Source organism: Centrocercus urophasianus, unplaced genomic scaffold, assembly GCF_019232065.1.
Source record: "Centrocercus urophasianus isolate 14NV4802_14NV808 unplaced genomic scaffold, USGS_Curo_1.0 seq_9, whole genome shotgun sequence".
Lineage (NCBI taxonomy): Eukaryota > Metazoa > Chordata > Aves > Galliformes > Phasianidae > Centrocercus > Centrocercus urophasianus.
This window is the reverse complement of record NW_024885532.1, coordinates 12,221,195-12,227,679: the sequence shown is the minus strand read 5'-3', so window position 1 is coordinate 12,227,679 and position 6,485 is coordinate 12,221,195. Positions and strand designations below refer to the sequence as shown.

The 6,485-nt window shown below is 33.8% G+C and overlaps 1 long non-coding RNA gene across 1 annotated transcript in view; it reads left to right on the top strand.

Moving 5' to 3' along the window:
- Positions 1–5,979, top strand: part of LOC122171411 — a 14,164-nt gene extending 8,185 nt beyond the window's left edge. Inside the window, exon 4 of the long non-coding RNA XR_006171997.1 lies at positions 5,939–5,979. This is a non-coding gene — a long non-coding RNA (uncharacterized LOC122171411). The remainder of the gene's footprint in view (positions 1–5,938) is intronic.
- Positions 5,980–6,485: the final 506 nt, after the last annotated feature.

Genomic DNA, 6,485 nt, shown 5'->3' with positions numbered 1-6,485 from the left:
CCTCTCCCCCCTCCCCTCCCCTCCCTCCCCTCCTTTCCCCTCTCATCACAATTTCATTCCTTGTCACAAACAGTGCTATAGCTTTGCTTTTGCTTGTCTTGTGAATGAAATTAAAACACTGCTTCAGCTTTGTCGCTATGTGCAGTCCTGATCTTGTGTGCTCCTCTGCAGTCTTTCTCCCCTCAATCTTTTCACTCTATGCAGATACGTTTCTGATATCTTTCTTGTCTGTTCTCCACAAAGTATGTACATGCCTTAGACACAGAGAGGATCTATCTTTTAATGAGCCAATTAACTAGTTCTATTTAATCACCTTTCATCCCAGCTATGAAAAACGATCAAACATTTCAATATAAAAATACATATTTAATGTCTTACAATATAATTAAATATAATTTAAACTCAAAAATATTTTTAATGCTACTATTGCAATGTGATTACAGCAATTAATATTAAATAAAACATACTATCCTGGAGCAGAAAAGACTGTCTAGAAAAAGAAGAAGATAGAAAAGGATATTTAAATGCACAACTCCCTACATTGAACTCCTATTCAACTGCTACCTAACTTTCAAAGAGTCTAAGTTTTTTGCAAAATGAACCCAGTAATTATTCTAATCCCGAAGTATTTTGCCATTCCCTATCAGAATGAGATTCAAGCACGTGCACACTCATTTTTTTTTCTGTCCATGTCACATGTATGGCAACCTTCAAAAGAATTTAAAGAAATTTTCCAAAATTTAAGGTAAATAGTCTCAGTGGTAGAAGGCATTCAAGGCCAAGTCCTATGGCTCCCTGGACAACCTGATCTAGTGGGCAGTAACACTGCCCATGGCAGGGGTTTGGAAACAGATGATCTTTAAGTTCCCTTCCAACTCAACCTATGATTCTATGATGGTTATTCTGAAACAAGGAAATGAGTAAAGTTTTGGCAAAGTGTAAGTGTAGTAGAAGGAATCTGAGGACTCTCAAATCAGTAAGGAGTAAGGTGGCTTCATAAAGTTTAGTTGGAGCCTGAAGGATGCATGCTTTCTTTTGCAATATCTACTGGACAATTTAGGTTAACTTAGTATTTTTTCTAGGTTTCCTTGTAAACCGTAAGATATTGTAAAGAAAACATAAGAACTGAGTCTAGTCTATGGATAATATTGTAACAACCAACTCACAAAATTCATTGTAAGTCTTAATATCAGTCTTATTTCTAGAGCACTTTCGGTAAGCAAAGTATATTTGTTGTACTTATGCATGGCTGATATGCAGTAAAATAAATAACTGCTGGCGATTAAACAATGCATATCCTTCTGTAGCCTCAATGCTTATTTACAGGGAACATATTTTTACTTAGAAGTTTCTGAAATGTTAATGGTATACTAGTATTTCTTCTGTGTTTCATATCTATTGAATATGTTCTTATTTTGCTCATTCAATGTTTACAGCCATTAGTGCATGAATCTGTCAAGTGAAGTCCTTAATGATACATAAATATTTCCTCTGAAGGTTATCATCATCTGACATACAGTTCTACATTAAGTTGTGACATTTGAAAGATTTCTTTTTTCAGTTGCTTCCGTATTTTCATATTTCAGAATGTTCTTTAGATGGAATAAGTCATAACTGCAGTTGCTTAGAATGTCATGTATAACAGGTTCAATATTAAAGACTTCTTAAAGAGTTAATAGTAAATACCATGGAGTATATGTTCTTGTGATACTGCAATTGAAAGGGAAACTGTACTGCTTTATTTCAGTACTGTAAACATTTAGGCTGCCATATTCATAGAATGCACTGTTGCTGGACGTGATTTTATCATGAATCTAGGAAAAGAAAAGTGCAAAATATTAACATGATTCAGGATATAATATATGAGGGCAGATTTTTAGTGGAACAGGAACATAGGAAAGTACTTCTCATTCCTCATTTTATTTAAGCTGCAGTCCTGATTAAGCTTGAATGAGGCTGTTTTTCTTCTGTCCTCTATATTATTTTTAATATGACTGAGAATTTAATTAAGTTGGCACATGGCCAGAAACATAATTTGCTATTTTTATTACTCTGTCAATATTGTACATTAAGGACTTCAACAGTCTTCAATGAAAGTAAAACAACTCTTTAAACCAAGCGATGTAGAAATGCAAACAGGAAATGTCTAATGCATATTTCTTAATAGCATAGCCTAGATTAAAGCTTTTGAAGTAGTCTTACTAATTAATTTGAAACTGTGATGAAAATACAAAGTTCCTATAGATGTAAGTTTTCCAAGGCTTTCTAACAATAACTTCTCATTACAGAAGATCTTTATAGTTTTTGGCAAATGTTGTGTATGCTACTATGCATTATAACCCAGACAGAAGTCCTAGTTTCTACTCTGCCCCATGAAGAATGGCTTGAATCTAAACTTTCGGTTGTTGGACTCAAAGTATAAAACAAACTTCCGTGGATGTGGCAGAAAGAGGTTTAAATCTTACTTTTATGTTTTATTTTTTCTTTATAGTCCTGCTTTACTTTTTATGTGCATAAGATTGAATGTTGCTACTTGGGCCATAGAGACCACATTCTTTGAAAATTTGCTGGATCTTTTGATCTGTTATGGAATATGAAGATACTATTGAAAATGTTTATTATTATTATTATTATTATTACTATTATTATTTTATTGCAGCACTGAGAGTTAACTATGCTTCATAAAATTTCAACAGATCTTACAACTGATGATGCTTACTTTACTTTAAATATTGAAATGCATTGTCTCAGTAAGTCTGACAGAGGAAAGGGAGTAACTGTGCTGTAAATTGATCAAAATATGTAGTTTCACTTGAGAACAAATTACTCCTCAATTATTTCGAAGGAAATTGTTTAAGTAAACAGATGAATTCCCTTCCCCCTAAGAAACAGTTTGGATCACAAGTTGTCAAGTTTCTGTATGTAATCCTCCATGAAAAGAACTGGACTCAAGCCAATGGATTTGGGTGTCTATGTGTGTCCATGTGTGTGAATGTACTGGTAGGGGGAGAGGTATATGAGTGGGTGTGTGAGTGAACAATTCTCTCTTGATTACTCTGGTAACCTGAAAGGGCTTTTCTGTTTTGAAGCTAACTTCATAAAAAGGAAGAATTCAGAAACATTCTCACTGCAGGAACAAAGAGAGGAACAATACGTCAAAAAGTAAATCCAGCACGCCATGCAGAAGGCTGGGGACTGGAAAATGTATCATGTGAGGAGAGGCAGAAACAACTGTGTGGTCTAGGCAGAAGAGGAGAAGACAAAGACCGATTTTATTTGCAGTTTTACAGTTTTTAAATGGGATATATAGCCAAGACAGAATGAGAACACTCCTAAAAATGCACAGAGGAAAGGCAAGAGTCAATAGTCAGAGCTTCAAGAATGAGGAAAAGAAGCTTCTCCATAAGAATGGTTAGACACAGGAGCAGGTGGTACAGACAGGCTGTGCTATCCCAGTCCTTAGAGATAAGTCACAACTCAGATGGATAAAACCCTCAGCAGCCCAATTTAACTTAGAAGTTTGTCATCTTCCTGTGGTCCTTTGCAGAAAGCCAGAATAGATGACCTCAGAGCACCCCTTCACCTTTTTTTTTTTTTTTTTTTTTTTTTTTTTTTGGTATGTGTGTGTATGTGTGATTCTATTACCCATATGCATTCTGTACAAACAGTAATTCCTGTCACTGTCAGTGAACACTCATACCATGTAAATCTACTATTCTTTTATATTATGCTCCTGTGGTTAGCATTGATGTTGTCAGAGATGTGACAAGGAGGATTTATCTGCAAGGATTTAATTTTCATTGCTTTTCATTAAATTCAGTTTATTTTCTCATTCTCTGTACTTATGAAAATGTACCCTGGACTTATCTCATATGATAACTCAAAATGCCCTGTTCTAAACATATGTCACTGAACACTTCAGATCGAGATACAATATTTCTTGGAAAGGAGACATACAAGTTCACCGTTTAAACTGACTAACTTCTCTATACTGTGATCCTTGTACTTTATGTTGATGTTCCATTTACATAAGAGATAAACAAGTTCTGACTGTTTAGATCAATTAAGTCTCCAGTAAACCTCTTGTTTGGCTCACAAGCAGATCCTGATGCCTAAGTTCAGAAAACTTGCCACTTTTGTCTTTAAATTCAATCAGAGTCTTTATTGAAAATAATGTGCATAAAAAGTGTAGACATGCAGAACTAGCAAAGTCTCAAAGTCTCTGGAACACAAATGTGATTAAAGTTTTTGCTGAATTAAGTTACCATCCTAATCCTTACACCTTGACTAAGACTCGAGATCTGTAAATCTCAGTTCTAACAGTTTAAAATGTCATTTCCACAACTCACACAAGAAAACCAAAGCACAAAAGAAAGTGATTCTGCACTTCATGCAAAATTCTTAGATCTTGTTGATGCTAGTGATCAATGCAGTGGAACAGTTAATTAATGGCATAAATTACTAAGTGTATTCACAAAGTAATGTGTAAAAATAATTTTTGGTTAAAAAAGTACATACTATAAAATAATTATCATATTCAGCAATCTATTTGAACACCAGAATTTCAGATATTAGTCCCATAAATCTATGGTTATCTGAGATTATGCAAACTTAAATTCAGTAAATAAGAGTAACTAGTTAACCTGGGGCTTTACATTACAATTTTCTCAAATAAGAGAATTGCTATAGTTTGTTCATACTATAGAAAGACTACATATATTTTCTATATTAGTAATAATAATAAATAGAAAAAAAATGAAAAAGAGAAAGAAAGCAAGGAGGGAAAAAGAAACAAAGAAAAAAAAAAGGAAAGAAAAACTGGAATTGTTAAAAAAAAAAAAAGCGCTACAATAGTTTGATTGTTTTCCCTGTTTGCTTATTTACCTATTTATGGAGATAACTGTCTTCTTCTTTATACTCTGTGAGAATCTGTTACATTGATTTTGCTTGTGGCTTCCACCTCCCTGTTGTCATATTTTCAATCCCATTGTACTGATATTGTTATTAAAATACATCAGAGCTAGAAAAATATCTTAAAGTGACTTAAGTTGCTGGACAGAAACATGGATAACTTCAATTTTATATCATTGTGCTAAAGTGAATAAGAGAAATTTATGTTTGAATTCTTATGGTTGGAGCAGTCAATTGAAAATCAAAATCCTTCTTAAAATTCAAGAGAGAAGAGGAAAATTACTGAATAGATACTGTATGATGGAATATTCTCTTTTAAACCCACACTGTTATTACTCCTAAATGATAGCTGCAAGCAGCAGTGAGAGCAAGTCCGATTAGGTTGTTATAAAGACTGCAATGATGTGTAAAATAATCCCTTTTTTATGTAAGATTAGTAGTGTAAAGTAAAAATACCTTAAGCCAATGAACTGGAGATATTTTGTTCTGCAATATAATAATTTAGAAACCATAATTCAATTTAAATATTAGACTTTTATATCTATCAAGTAACTATTAAATATCTTATTTAAAAGACAGGAAGGCATTTTGAGTGATAGCCTTCATTATTAAAATCAGTGTCTCCTTGTGTTCATTCACATTTATGCTCCTTGCTAAATGAGATGACAGAATATTAACGAAGTGTATCGTAAACAATCTTGGTGAATAAGTCATAAGGGAGTATAGAAATGTATCACAATTAGAAAGTAAAAAACTGAATATACGTGTTGTCTATGATTACAAATAATGATTCCTTACATTGTATTAAAGCATTTTAAAAGTTGATCTACACAAATTAACAAGTATAACAAGTAAGTAAGTACAAAACAGATGAACATCATTGCTGTGGGAGGATTTAGAATATTTCTCTAACTTTATGAGGGCAGGAATAAAGACTTTCTAATTAAGAATGGAGAGATATTATTCACATAGTTTTTTCATTTTGTCTTTTCATATTGTTTCTGTTATTTTTTCTCTGGTGACACAGGTATGACCTGAGGGAACAGCATGGAACTGCATCAGAGGAGGGTCAGGTTGGGTATTAGGAAAAGTTTCTTCCCCAAGACTGTGGCTGGACACTGGAACAGGCTCCCTGGGATATTGGTCATGGCACTAACTTTGCCTGAGTCCAAGAAGCATTTGGAAAATACTCTCAGACATATATTTTCATTTTTATATAGTTCTGTATGGAGCCAGCAGTTGGACTCAATGATTCCTTCAACTTAGTATATTCAGCAGCCCATAGAAGGAAGAAGAGGAAAGTGGCAGGGTGAGTCGAGAAAGGGAGAATGACAGTATGTGATTCAGAGAGCCGAACACAAATGGTGGAAGAATGAGGAGAAGCCAGTATTTTGACCAAGATCACGTGAGAGAAAAGACTAAGTGAAAAGATAACAGAAAAACATCTCCAAGAAGAAAGAAGCCCCCGTGCTCCCAAATAAAAAAAGAGATAATGGAATAAATGGGCTTCCAAAGATAATTAAGCAGTTTGGCAAAAAAGGAAGTCATTATCAGCTATTGAAATGTGGTTATGG